This window comes from Lutjanus erythropterus, chromosome 17 (assembly GCF_056507025.1).
Source record: "Lutjanus erythropterus isolate fLutEry1 chromosome 17, fLutEry1.hap2, whole genome shotgun sequence".
In the NCBI taxonomy this organism is placed as follows: Eukaryota; Metazoa; Chordata; class Actinopteri; order Lutjaniformes; family Lutjanidae; genus Lutjanus; species Lutjanus erythropterus.
In genome coordinates, this window is record NC_139333.1 from 21,487,210 (window position 1) to 21,501,028 (window position 13,819).

The following is a 13,819-nucleotide window of genomic DNA, read 5'->3' on the forward strand; positions in this document are numbered from 1 at the left end:
GTTTACAGGGCGTTCTTCCTATGAGCTCTTACTTCCTGTCGCGGGCAAAACTTTCTCCATGACAGTATAGGGGTGTCCAGCTGTAGCAGTGAGCTCACAGTTCTGTATGACTTCTGTGATGTGATGACTTAGTGTGACATACCTCTCCACTGACCGAGCACAGCAGGACATAACAATCACATGACTGTTCGTAGCCTGTGTGTTGAAGGGTGGTTCATGATGACAAACCCACTGAAAATTTTACGTTCCGTCAGAGCGCGTCCCTTGTTTTCTGGTCCGCAACTCTGCTGTGATTCGAACATGGGAGAATTGGGCCTTCGGGGCTTTCTGTCAGAAACCTTTTTGTCAGAAAGCCCAGAGAGATCGACTTGACTTGAGATTGACTCCTGAATTAAATGAATTGCTGGGTTATTATATTCAGGCCTAGTTGACTAATTATGTTGAGGTTTTACAATTGTTTTCAGTTCTCTGTCACAGTTTTGATCGGTGTATGCAACAAAACTATGTGGTTCAAGAATCTAAAAGAATTAAGCGTTTCCTCAGTTTGTTTCTGCTGAGCAGAAATGGACAAAAATATCTGCTTTTGTAGATTTAAACATTCATTCCCTAGCCCATTTAAAACTGATAATAATAACATCAACATCAAGAAATTAGGAATTAGAATGAATAAATTATAAGGGCAGGTCAGAAGATCTGTCCGTCTGCACAACATTTTAGTCCACAGTGAAATATCTCATCTCTTAATGGGTTGTTGATTCCCTAGATTCACCACTCCAAATTTTCCACATTTTATGACACCGTGCCCCACAGTTTTCTCTCCATATTTCTCATCTAATATTTTGCTCCTGTGTAATAGCAACGGACCTTTTTTTGCCACTGGTTTAAGTAAGCCGTGATTTGTTTTTTGTTTTACAATATTTATTATAGAATGAGTCATTTTAAGCAAACTTCGTCTTGGCATATGGGTGTGAGACCCACCCACGATAAATGTTCTAGGTCATAGCTCACAAATATGCAGTTTTAGTGTGCTGCTTCCTTCTCTAATCTGGCTTAATATGCCACACAACTGAGCCAGCGTTGAGCAAACGATGACATCTGTGTTAGTGCAGCCAGAATTGTCACACTTGACAGGAAGAGAGCTGTTCCACTTATGGCTCCAGCTCTTTCTCTCTCTCCTGCAGCCTTTTGTCTTTCTTTTTTATGTGCTCGGAGGGCTGAGTCTCGGCCTGTCCTTTCGCTCTCTATCTCTTTCTAGTTCTCACAGTCCGGCTAATTTTACACCCCCCTGTGTCTGGCTGTAAACCACGGCTCACACACAGGATATGATCTAAACTGTTTCTCTTCCTGCTTGTGGACAGCGAGTCGTCTGAGTCAGTTTCATACAATCACACAGACGTGAGAGTTCCTCTGACCAGGAGCCAAAGATGTTGCATTCACATGAGGGACAGTGGGGTTATTTTGTATTTTGTTATTCATATAGCCTACAGCAGGAGTAGCAGGTTCGTCCAGAGCCAAACTAAAATGAAAAATGCCGTTTTAGATCACATCCTCAGTCATATTGTAAAAAAAAATCTATTACTTTGTATTGTTATATAAAATCATGGGAAATTACAAAAACCCTTCAAACCTTTTACTGGTGCAGAGCTTAGGCTAAAGTTTATTACTTAGCTAGCTAGCAACAGTATGGTACATCGGTGTTCCAAGATGTTTGCCATATCAAACCTTGTTATGCTTCACCAAAGTACTGTGCCAAAAATTCTGGCCAGCAGTGTGTGTACAAAGTTTTGTTTGTGACAGTAGATTATGTGCAAGGCATTTGATAGTGGACTGCTTCAGCAACAAGCTAATGTTAGCGAGATGTGCATACAATGGGCTGGTGGCCGGGTCTCTCTGATTAATGTTAAGCTGTATAATTTAACATACAACGTAACATGACTTTATTCAGTAATTTGGGTGATACTGGATCATATTTTATGGAGAAAATGCTTTCTGTTTTTCCCTCAGATGCCCTCTGACTGCTCAGCTTCAAATCTGGGTAACAGTTTCTGCTAACTTCGCTACCGTTAGCAGGCAGGTCCTGAAGAAAGCCTCTGAGAGGGACAGGAAATACAGTACTGAGGTCATTTACCAAGTTTCTTGATGCTTTCCTGAGCATCCTCATAGCTTTACTTGTTGCTAAAGTAGCTAACTGCTAACTTCTGCTAGCTTAGTTCGTCACACAGCTATTGCTAGTGTTAGCTGACTGAGCCCTGTGCTGCAAAGAGCCAGTCTCGGCTAGAAAACCACCTCTGTACTGTATTCCCAGTTGTCAAACATCCATCAGTGCTGGAGGCGGTGTTCAGCCCTAGTCTCACCATGTTTACTGGGAGCTCCCAGTCCAGGAAGAGTCTGCCAGGTTACCACGCTGTGTTAACATTCATTCAGCACTACTGGCTACTGAGAAGTCCCTCCCTAACTCCCTGTTTTTATAGGAAGCACGTCAAAGCACGGAAGCAAATACCCAAATAGCACTCTTACTTCAATTTCATGGCTTTAAAATAATTCTCACCACGTATTTTTATTGATGTATGTGTTAATCATCCAATAGAAAGCCTGGCCTTTCTGTCTCGATGATCTGAAATGGATAAATGAACCCATTCCTGAAAAAAGAGCATTGTTGCATATTGCTTAACAGCTACATTTATGTTTTGATTTCTCACTCTGGCTCCTACTTTTGGCAGTTCTCTGTGAAAGAAGTGGAGGCGTTCGTGGCACTCTCTCCAACGTGTGAAACATCTCCGTTCCCAGACAAGGTTGTGCAGACAGACAAGACATGTAGCCTTGGGCTGTAGCCAGATATACACACAGATAGCTTGAGAAATCCACTGGGCTTTTTTTTCCCCTTTTGTGTGGGTGTGCATGTTTCTTACATGGCCATTAATGTCAGTCTATATGTGTGTTTGTGTCTTTTTGTGTGTATTAGAGGATGGTTTGTAACTGTCTGTGTGTGGAGATGTGTTCATTTCTCCCTCGTCGTCGTGGAATCCCACTGTTTCTCGGTCATGAATATTTACCAGGTGGGTTCATGGAGTTTAAGTGTTGCAGGGAATCTTCGGCTGGGGACTTGTTTAATCCTAACCCCGTTCTGTCTGAGTCGATCCCAGGAGCCTGGGAGCAGAAGCTTTGGGAAAGGATGTGAGAGGAGGAAGAGAAGAGAGACACCACCGCTGAGGCGAAGTGTATCGGATTGTGGGATAGAAAGCTGAATAATGTCTGTTTTTACATGCTGCAGTTAAAATGAACTGAGGATTTTCTTTAAGGCCTCTGGCCAACTGTAAGTCATGTCTGGGTCAGAACTGGACTGACGGACTGTTTTTATTGTTGTTCAACCAAAATATTATATAAGCTAATGCAAATCAATAAGGCAGGTGCGTAGGAGAATGGAATATAATGAAAACACGGTGGACTCCCACACACTGTCGGCATGTTATTTGATTAAAGAAACTACATTTCACAGACCTTAATCAGACATTAAACAAGCAAAACAGTAAACAGCATCCTTATACTACAGCCACAAAGTTTAAAATCACCTGAGACTGGACTGGACAGTCAATCAAATGTAAATATGTAGAGATGCACCAAGTTGTTCACCTTGTTGACTGCAGTCGGCCGAAAAAATAACAACAAAAGCAAGATAAACAACCACATTGGCATCAGTGTTCACCAAACTGATATTTTAAACATCGCTATAGGCCCAAAATTTCACAATCGGTGCATGACATAGCTATTTAAGTCAAAATACAGTGAGCAAGGTGCTAATGCCGGCATGCTTAGAATGGGCAGGCTAGTTTACTGATGTTTAGAAGACATAAAGGTAATTATAATCACCATCTTACTTTAGCGTTCTAGCATTCAAACGTTGGTAATTAGCCCCAAACAAATTAGAACCAGTTACCCATTGTGAATGTCATTTAGTTTGTTGGTCATAAACCAGATTATTGGCCTTCAAATGGAACCCTAAAGCTTGTGGTTACAACCTCTGAAGTCATGTACACGATATGCTTGGCGTTCAAGTGGTAAAGTCATGAGAGCACAGCTGTGAGGCAATGGCAACATGGAGGACAAAAATGTCGGCATCTAGAAGCTACAGAGGTTAACACTTAAGCAAACTAGTGAGTAATGTAATGTCAGAAATACAAAGGCATGATGAAAAGATGAGGGCACTGGGAATATCAACATATTACATTTTAAATAATAAAAAAAATATAGACATCTATGGTTTCTGTCATTTCTGAAAACATCAGAAAACATGTCACAGGTCCTGAACTCAACTACGGAGGTCATGAATACCACAAGAGGACGGGACTCGTTACCATGGGAAACACAACCCCAACTTTTAGGCAGTGTTATGACAGTTCATCCTGAGGGGGGCATGCATGTCTGCAACACGTTTCACTGCAATTCATCCAACAGATGTTAAGACTTTTGACTTGAAATCACAAATGCTGGCACTGGAGGAAAAGTCATCAGAGTAATTGGGAATCATTGAATGTGCGAACAAAATTCTGTTCCAATCCATTTTCAGATGTTCCGATAATTTGTCAAGATAAGTAAAAATGTTGACCAGCTGTTGGCCCGTGATCAAAAGTCAGTTGATCACCAAGGTCAGAAAGAATTCATCCTCTGGGGATCACCAATGTCTGCACCAAATTTAATGTCAATCTGTCCCATAGTTGTTGACATTTTTCAGTCTGAACAAAAGCGATGGATCGACTGATGGACTGACTGGTTAAACAGTGAGAAGAAATGTTAGAGGGAAAGGAGAGCGGCGCTGCTTCTGTCTGCTATCATAACAATACACAAGAAAAAAGAGAAGCTCCACTCTAATAATGTTAACATGAAATATGATGCTCATGAGAGCTTTTAAATATATTTTAAAACCACCTGGGAGTCATTGCAGCTGGCCTCAGCAGCGGCTGCTCACTTATATTCTTGATGGGCTTTGGACATTTCCTACATTTCAGAGTCTTATTCTATCACTTTATTGGTTATTGATCTGAGAGAGCCACAGGTGAGTATTAAATCAGGGTTCTCATTTAGCTACCCACTAAATGAATACTACTATTGATGTGGTCCATCACATCCGCAGTCTGTCTGTAAATGATCTAGTCCTGCCAGAGCCCTTTAGGAAATTTCCAGATATTTGATTATAACCGCGATTGCCAAGTTTAGAAGAGCAGCTATATGATATTATCACACTCACATCCTGCTTGCTTTGGCGATGAGCCACTCTGCGGTGCTCAGCAGACCTGGATGCCAGGCTACAACCGCTGTGTTTGAAAGTGAGGCGGACAGGCGAGGGAGTCTCGCTAACGAAATCACACTCCTTGTTGCCGCCTGTCCTCTCGCTCCGGAACATTAAGCTTGCAATGTGTGGACAGCTCATCAGGGACACGGCTCTATTCACATGTGATCATAGGGGCGTAAAGTCCACACACATGCATTTCTCTCCTGCAGTGCCATTTATTATAATTTCTGCTGCGGCAGTTTTCATCTTGAGGCTGATTTTGTCCCTTTCAGGTTCCCCTGTAAACACCATAAATCACAAGAAAGCCTCTCCACTTCTCTCACTTTTACATCTCTCTAACAGTGATGTGTTGAAGCAGGTGCTAGACTGCTGCTGCTCTATTCTAATTAAACCTTCCTCATTAAATATTCAACACCACCTTATTACTGTACATCTTTTTATTTTCCATTATGCAGCATTTGGAAAATAGCCTCATTTTTTTCTGTTGTCTAAAGCCCCTTTTTAACTGGACAAAACATCTAACATCTGGCTTTTGTCTTCAGTGTGAAAGGCCTCAATCAGCATTCAGTCCTGGGTCAAATGACTCTGCAGACCACAGGTATTTATCAGCTCCAGCTTCGATTGGCGGTGATGTAAACATGACACCTGATTGAGCACACTAATTTTCACCCCGTTTTACATCTAAAGATATCTGAGTGAAAATGGGTTCTGTGGGCACCAGAGAGTCTCCCCTTTACAGACATGACCACTTTATATAAATCCCCTGCAGTTGTGTACAAATGCAAGCAGTTTTTGTATGTGTTATTTTTACATATTCTGCATTTCTGCATAGTGGGGTCCCTAAACAGTTTTGGAATTGCATAAATTGGGTCTGACTGGATTCAATGAATCCACTTGCAGTCATATGTGATGATTTTAGTCCCCATAGTAACCATTTCATTGTAGTGAGACTTTTTTTTTTTTTTTGGAAAATGTCCTGTGACCTCTAGGATAATCCCAGCCTTATCAAACTCCACAACAACGAGAGGCCTGAGGCACTCAGAGGATGTATGGCCTTCCTATGTATGTTAACAATAAGGGGGTCTATGAACAAACCCCAGAGCAGAAGTGCTCGCCATCCAATCGCTGGAAAATGCAGTTCTTACTAAATTCTCCAAAAACGTTACAAGATTTTGATATGAACCATAGCATGATTTTTTTTTCTGTGGTGTCCCTCAAGATCTTTTGGAGGGACCAGATTTGGATCATTTTTATGAGTTCTGGAGGGGTAAAAATTGTTAAATTGTGCATTAAATCTGTGTAATAAACATTATCAACACCAAAACTGCTTTAACAAGTTATGAGACACGATAGAACAATATTATTGAAGTACATGATGGCTATTCCCGTGCTCTAAGTCATTGTAAACTTTCAAAATGTGAATAGATGCCTCACTAAAACACAATTTCTGACTAGGAGAACTTGACACACAGTGCTGGGCTGCATCTCAAATAATCTTCAGGTTCCCAGCTTTCAGATGTTGTATACCACTTCCATGTGGCTTTTACTGTTGAACTACTACTACCTCCTCTCTAAGATCTCCTGTTCACTGCCTAAAAATGACAAAAAAATGAGTGTTTGAAACTAATTTTTGTCCGAGTCCCTATCCTGTTCATCATCTCTTGAACCCTGAGATTTATCTTCTGACCCACTGGAGAGGTCCTGATCCGTGTACGGAGGCTTAGTGTTTATGGGAGTGACACTGTAGGAGGTCAAAGCTGACCCCTGTAAACACAGTGTTGTGCTGGACTGATGCTGGAGCCCGATAGCGACTTGGATGGCTCCTCAGTGGGTGAAGTGACATCTCTCTCTCTCTCTTTCTCTCTCTCTGGCTGTGTGTGTGGTGTGTGTGTATGCGTGTGGCTGTGTGTTTCCCTCCAAGCTTATCTCTATAAATGGATTTGTGTCCGTGCACTCGGAGATCTCGGTATGATGCTCTAATCTGATTGACCACAACCCCGGAGAGGTGGGTGAGTCAAAGAGGCCAAGTGTGTGTGTCTCTGTGTGTATGCATATAGGTGTACAAGGTGTCCGTCTGTCTTTGAGCTGGTATTTGTCACCTTGGTTTGATGTGTTTTCAGCTGAGGTTAGGATCTTGTCAGGGGAAATAACAGCCGTGTGAGAGTTTTGGTGAAACTGTGTCTTTGAGTCTGCAGCTGTAAATCTTGGACCTGCAAAAGTCCACATGTTGGACAGCCTATTACAGCCTCAGCTGAAGCACGGAGAGGTTATATACAGAAAATAAAACATTCTTTGAAGTTACTGCGCACACACACACACACACACACACAGAGACTTAACATCTGGCCTTCCAGAGAGCAGAGATCTGAGACAGTGCCAAAGATGATTTGTCATTTCTGGGTGCTGCCTGTTTGTGTTATGTTGCTGTGAAAACTCACAGAATGTGATGTCTCACCTCATGTTGTTCATGCTAATTTGAGTGCAAAAGTGTTTCTGCACTCCCTGTTTATTAGCACAAACATCTAGCAGTCTAATATTAAGCAGTGTTTTCATCCAAAGTACCTGGAACTTTTAGTCCTGAGAGCTACTTCTCAAGAAACAAATGCAAATGAGTCCGCTGACATATGAAAGCAACAGATGTTTTTACATGCAACTACATGACAATGACATTGGTTATTCATCATCTGTCCATCTGTTGTATGCACATACTTACCAGCCTTCACGATTTTACCAGAAGACTCCTGTTTATTTCCCTCTCCCAGTTTCAGGTCACAATTCTCCCGTACTGCTCCTGATTTATGACAAATTTCCAGACCTTGTTTTTTTATATTGTCACAACCTGTTTCTGGTAATCAACAGTGTGTCTAAGCCCTATGACTCTAAAAGTCTCCTGTTTCCACCCAGACAACAATACGGCTGCATGTGACACGGAAGACAGTTTCTTGGGCCCATGTATCCAGTTCTTCGTAACACACTCATGCTACTTTCCAGCTAACAAGTGTCAGTTATGGGTCACCTGCAAAAATGTGTGCTTATTATTTTGATATTCTCAGTCTTTAAAAGTCACCAAAATGCAGGACACAAAGTCTAAAAAACTCTTTCTGTGGGTTAGAACCCCCAGAGCCCCTACTTTGATTTTGAAATCCTCCTTAGTTTTGACATCTCAAGGTTGGTGCGCGCAAACACACTGAAGAAAAAACTAACAGGTTTGCAGCTGCATATTCTTGAAAATGGTGGCTGAAATAAAATGCTGCAGTACTCGGACAACAAGAGGGGACTTTTTGGGGGTAAAATAATATCCCCAGAACTTAATTTAGACCCTGGTCCCTGTGGTGTAAACACGGCTGTAGCAACTGTTATAGCAGCTGTCTTTAAAAATGCCCTGTACTTTCTTTTATCTACCTTTAGTTTTTCCTTCTCTTGACTCTGTACATTCATGGAGTCATGCAATTTTCAGATATTATAGATAAACTCACTTACTAACTCACTCACTTCCTTGTTCGTTAGTGGACAATTCAAATCCAAGATGACTCTTGTATGAGTAACACCCATATTCTTTCAATGTTTATCACATGCACTGAGGTAATCAGTGTATGACTGTGAGTGACACACTAACCACAGAGGGCTGTCACCTGTGGGCTGCCTTGTGACCTCTAAAATAAACATTACACACACACACACACATATATATATATATATATATATATATATATATATATATATATATATATATATATGTATGTATATATATATATATATATATATATATATATATATATATATATATATATATGTATGTATGTATGTATGTATGTATGTATGTATGTATATGTATGTATATAATTGTATATAATTGTATATAATTGTATCTTAGAAAAGATAAGGAACTTAGTTGGATTTCTTTTTTCAAATAAAGATAAGGAAAGGTGTTGCAGTGAGTGTTCTTGTTTCATTTAGTCAGTTCACCTTTAGGGTGCAGCCTGGGGAAGTTGGCAGGTAAAAAACGATTACTCTCGGTTATTTTTCTTTTCTTACCTTTTCCAAGAGTCTAGTACGTGCTGTCTTGGCGGGGCTGTCGCTGCAGCAGCACTGCCCAGTCGATGCTGTTGGAGGGCGCGCATGATGACCCTGTTCAGATGGACTAAAGCTTCCACATCCGCACACAGACAGGGCATAACAAGATTTCAGACACACAGATGGTATTCTGCATTCAGTTGCTTTCACAGGTTGCTGTGTTTTCCTCTGATGTTGTCGAGTCGAGCCTGATGCTCTGCATCCGATTGCATTACAGGGAGGTTCTTCTATTATTCAATAGTTTGCTTGATCTGATTCCACACTGTCGGACCTCATATTATTTATTTATAAACTTTGAGATGATATGTGATTGGAAATACTCCTTTGCAGGGCTTTCCAGGGACTTAGGTGTGAATTTAAAACTATATTACGCAGGATTAATGATACCTTTATTTGATATGGCCTCTATTCCACTCTATCTTGCCTTCTGAGCACAAACTCCTCAGCTGGTGCCATTATTTTGCTGTCATGGAAATCCTCAAGCATGACACCTCATTTTCCAGGATGTCATAGAGCAAATGTTGACTGCCTGTTTTCATTGAGCTGCAGAGGAAGGAGGGGTGGAGGAGATGTGTCCATTCATTTATCGTTACAGCCTAGAAAAAGAGAAACAGGGAGAGAGAGAGAATCCCCCTTCACACCTCCCCTCGGCTCGGCTAGACGAGAACGTTGCCATAGCAACCAATCGGCATGCTCCCCGCTGCTGGCAGGTGAAAACCTTGTATCTCTAAAACGTGAAAGTTGCAGTAGCAGAGAAAAGAACAGTTGTGAGCATGTAGTTTTGTGCAGTTTTGGACATAGTTTCATATTTTCAAGAATGTAATTGGACCATTTAAGTTTTCATCCTTCAGTTGAAGGTAGAAACTGTACTTACGAGGTTTCCACACCAAAACGCTGCCTCCAGATTCTCTGGCTGCTCAGCGTTCCCAGGTAGATAAATTGTGCTCCTTGTCCCTTTTTTTTTTTCCTCACACCCTCCTCCTCTCCTCCCATACCCTCCTTTCAGACCTCCCCTGGGTAATAGAAGGGATTATATATTGGATAGCACCAACCTGCAAACGCTGCTATAGCTTATGCAGAGTATGTACCAGTACGTTCACACACAAACAGGCCGAAAATAGTAAAAATATTCAGTGACATATCTAGGGCTGCGTACTGGTACTCGATAGCTTTAGAGTATCAACTGAATAACTCAATACCAAGTAGTATCGAAACTTCTTTAGTCAATTTGATCCTTTTTGTACCCAGATCTAGAAAGAAAGAACTAATGTATGGTTTCACGTGCAGCCAATGACCACAAGTGTTCTTTGATTTCTTTGGCGTCTACAACCCATACAGTTTATGGTGTGATGATGTTGAGTATGAGGCTGTGAAAGCTATTTATTGTTTTTCTTACCGTGGTGAAAAAGCAACATATTCCAGTAGGATAGCCTAAATAATTATGTTTTATCTGACTTTATTGAGGGATACTGTTACTAGTGTAGTTTTATTAGCACAGTGTGGCTCCTTTAAGGAACAAGTGACAGGGCGAGTAGAGTGACGCTGTAAGTATAGGTTAGCTGTAAGTTGTCACTCTGGCAGTAAATGTACAGTACAGGTTATAGTGTGTCAGTTCATAAACGCTGCTGCTCCACAAAACCAAGAAAAGCCTCGTCTGTTATTTCCCACACTGCTGAAAAAGTGATGGGTCACCCCTGAAGTAAGCTAAGCAGGAAAGGCTAAGAATACAGATAACTTTATAGCTATAACATTGTGATTGTATGCCGTTTGAGAAGGTCTGTAATCCAGCCTTGATCTGCAGTGTCTTTTCTGGAGAAGTGAGTTAATAAATCCATAAAGATAAACCATTTTCTGTGTTAAACTGTTATTTTTGTAGTTAGTATGTTGTAAGCCGTCCACTGACAGTCCCGTGATAACTTGGGTTGAGACTGTAAACCAAGCAGAGGCTTTGTTCCTGACCTCAAATACACTTTGCAATGGAACAACATGAGGTTGACTCTATAAAATAAAATTTGTGGTGATGACTGTCATGAGCTCACCTCCTTGGTAAGCATCACATGACCATTATATTGTCGTAATCATCACAGCCCTCGTCGTATTTGACAGAGATGGCAGTTCAGTGTGTAAGTAACATTCTTAAGTAGGATTATACTACACACTTGTGGCATCTGCTAAAAATAAATGCATATAATATGGAAGGATTATTCCAGGAATTCTTCCATATACATATTGTGTATCGAATGAAGTAGAAAAGAAGTACCTGTATCTCTTAGAGGGTATTGCTATAGTAATTTTTAATACCCAGCTCTAGACATATTTAACTCTCTCTGGGATTATAATAAAAAGATTGGTTACAAAAGAGAAAGAGGCTATATTAAAACTTCAAAATCTGGGCTGATATGCATTTATTTTTTTACCCTTAGTAAATTTAGAAATCAGGGGAATCTAATTTTTTAGTGATTTTTGCCTGGAAACAAAGTGATGCACACTCTCGCTGGATATGGAAGACTAATTTGCATGACAGGCGCTCCCCAAAAAAGGAACCCATTTAACTCTCGTGTCTAATTTATAAGTCTTTTCCTCACCATGGTTACATTCAGTGACCATCTGCATATCACCCTTGGGCACCTTTTTAGACTTTCTGCCATCTTCGCTGTTCCTTTGCTGGTGAGGAAAATGCTCATACTTCTTCGGAACTGCCCTCGAGGCTAAATGTCATTATTATTCACGAAGGGTAACATATAGAGGGTATATATGCTGATTCATAATGCTCTAGGGTTTGCGTGTTACCTCACAGCCTCCTGCTTTGGGGAAGCTGTCTGTTCTTCTTGCTACATACCATTTTTGCTGAAGACAGGAACTGCATCACGGCCTCTCCTCCTCATGTGTGTCTCTCTGTGTTTGCTGTGTAGTTAAGAGTCTAACGTGCTCTCTGTCCTTCTCGCTCTCTGTTAAAATAAAGGTGGTGAGCAGCATCCCTCTGCCCTACAAAAACTCAGGCTGGCTGCTGCTCGCTGAGCTGCTGGAAGCGAAGTGGTGAGACCCGCAACTCGCAGCTGTCACCTGGATCCAAGGATTGTCTCTCCTCCATCTGTCCAACTTTCTCGCTGAAGACGACGGCAACAATGTGACTGCTGGACTCCATCAGAACCATGTGACCTGCTATTATGGACCTGAGAGTCAGCACACATTGAATCAACACTCATCCAGGTACTTTGACACACCGTTGCCTGCATACAAAACACTACATCAGTGTATTTAAGGTTTAATACCGCCTTTCTATGAGTTCACCCTTGAGGTTAGTCTTTGGGGATCTTTTTAAGGATTTGACTTGGACACACAAGTCCCTTTGATTGTTGATTTTCCTCATGTATTAATAGTTTTATAACACTCACTCAATCAGTCACTTCCTCAATCTGGAGATTCATGGCTACAGCGTGTTGTTTGTGTCAGCTGGTAAAAAGGATCAAGAAACAGGAAGTAGAACAGTAGTAAGGACAGAGGACTGTACAGTGTACTGTAGTAAAAACACAGTTAATTTGACTCTACACACTGCACCTTTTATATTGTTTTGAATACAGACTTTCTTTTGGTTTTGAATTTGTACTGGTATTTGAAACCTGATTAGGAGCTTGTTTGGATTAGGTGGGCACATGTATTTTCCTGCTCTAGTTGGCATACAAAAAAAAAGCTTTTAATATTTTTTCACTTGAGACTTCCATGCCTTCGCTATTGCTGACATTATACAGGCAGGTTTTTCCAAGGTTTTTATTCCTAAAAGAATATTGTGACATTTAAGTGGTCAGCGTAATTAAGACTGAAGACTTACAGTATTGGGCATGGTGGGAAAACTAAAGCAGGCAGCAGAGATGGATAGCAGTGAGTAATTTTGACCCTTCCTAAGCCCTGCCCTCCTTAGTTACTGTTGCTATGTCTGTCAAGGTTTCTGTTTACAGTGATAACTGTAGCAAATTTAACATCGAGACTGGTAGTAATTTTTGAAACGCTAGGTCTTTGAATCCACAGAGAAGTAAACAAAAAAGCACCTTCTCATTGTCAGCTAGCTAATGCTAATGCTTAAACTCCTTCAGTCGACTGAGAAGTTAGAAGTTAGCAAGCAAAACAAATAAAGTGCAGAAACGAGCCTTGATATTGACATCCTGGGCAAGCTCACCTTTTGTCGGACAGTTCAGTCGCTAGCAAGGAGCATAACAAATCCCCTGGGTAAAAACCATGACTTTGATAAATGCAGTGGTATCTAGCCAGACATGCTAACGTTTGCAGGTTGCATCAGAGCAGATAAAAACAATCTTTAACGCTTTTGGAACTCTACAAAAAAGACATAGAGTATCGCTCTTCTTAGCGCCGCTTTAACATGTTGAGAAAGGCAAAGCTTGACAGGTCTGTGGTGCCTAGTTACTGTTGTTACGCTGTGACTGGACAGTTGCTGTTCGGCGG

General features: G+C 41.1%; 1 protein-coding gene across 1 annotated transcript in view; it reads left to right on the plus strand.

The window, feature by feature from the left end:
• Nucleotides 1–13,819, plus strand: part of ptprea (protein tyrosine phosphatase receptor type Ea) — an 80,071-nt gene that overhangs the window by 28,645 nt on the left and 37,607 nt on the right. Inside the window, exon 2 of the mRNA XM_084740216.1 lies at nucleotides 12,324–12,571. The gene's annotated coding sequence lies outside the window, so the exon portion shown is untranslated. The remainder of the gene's footprint in view (nucleotides 1–12,323; nucleotides 12,572–13,819) is intronic.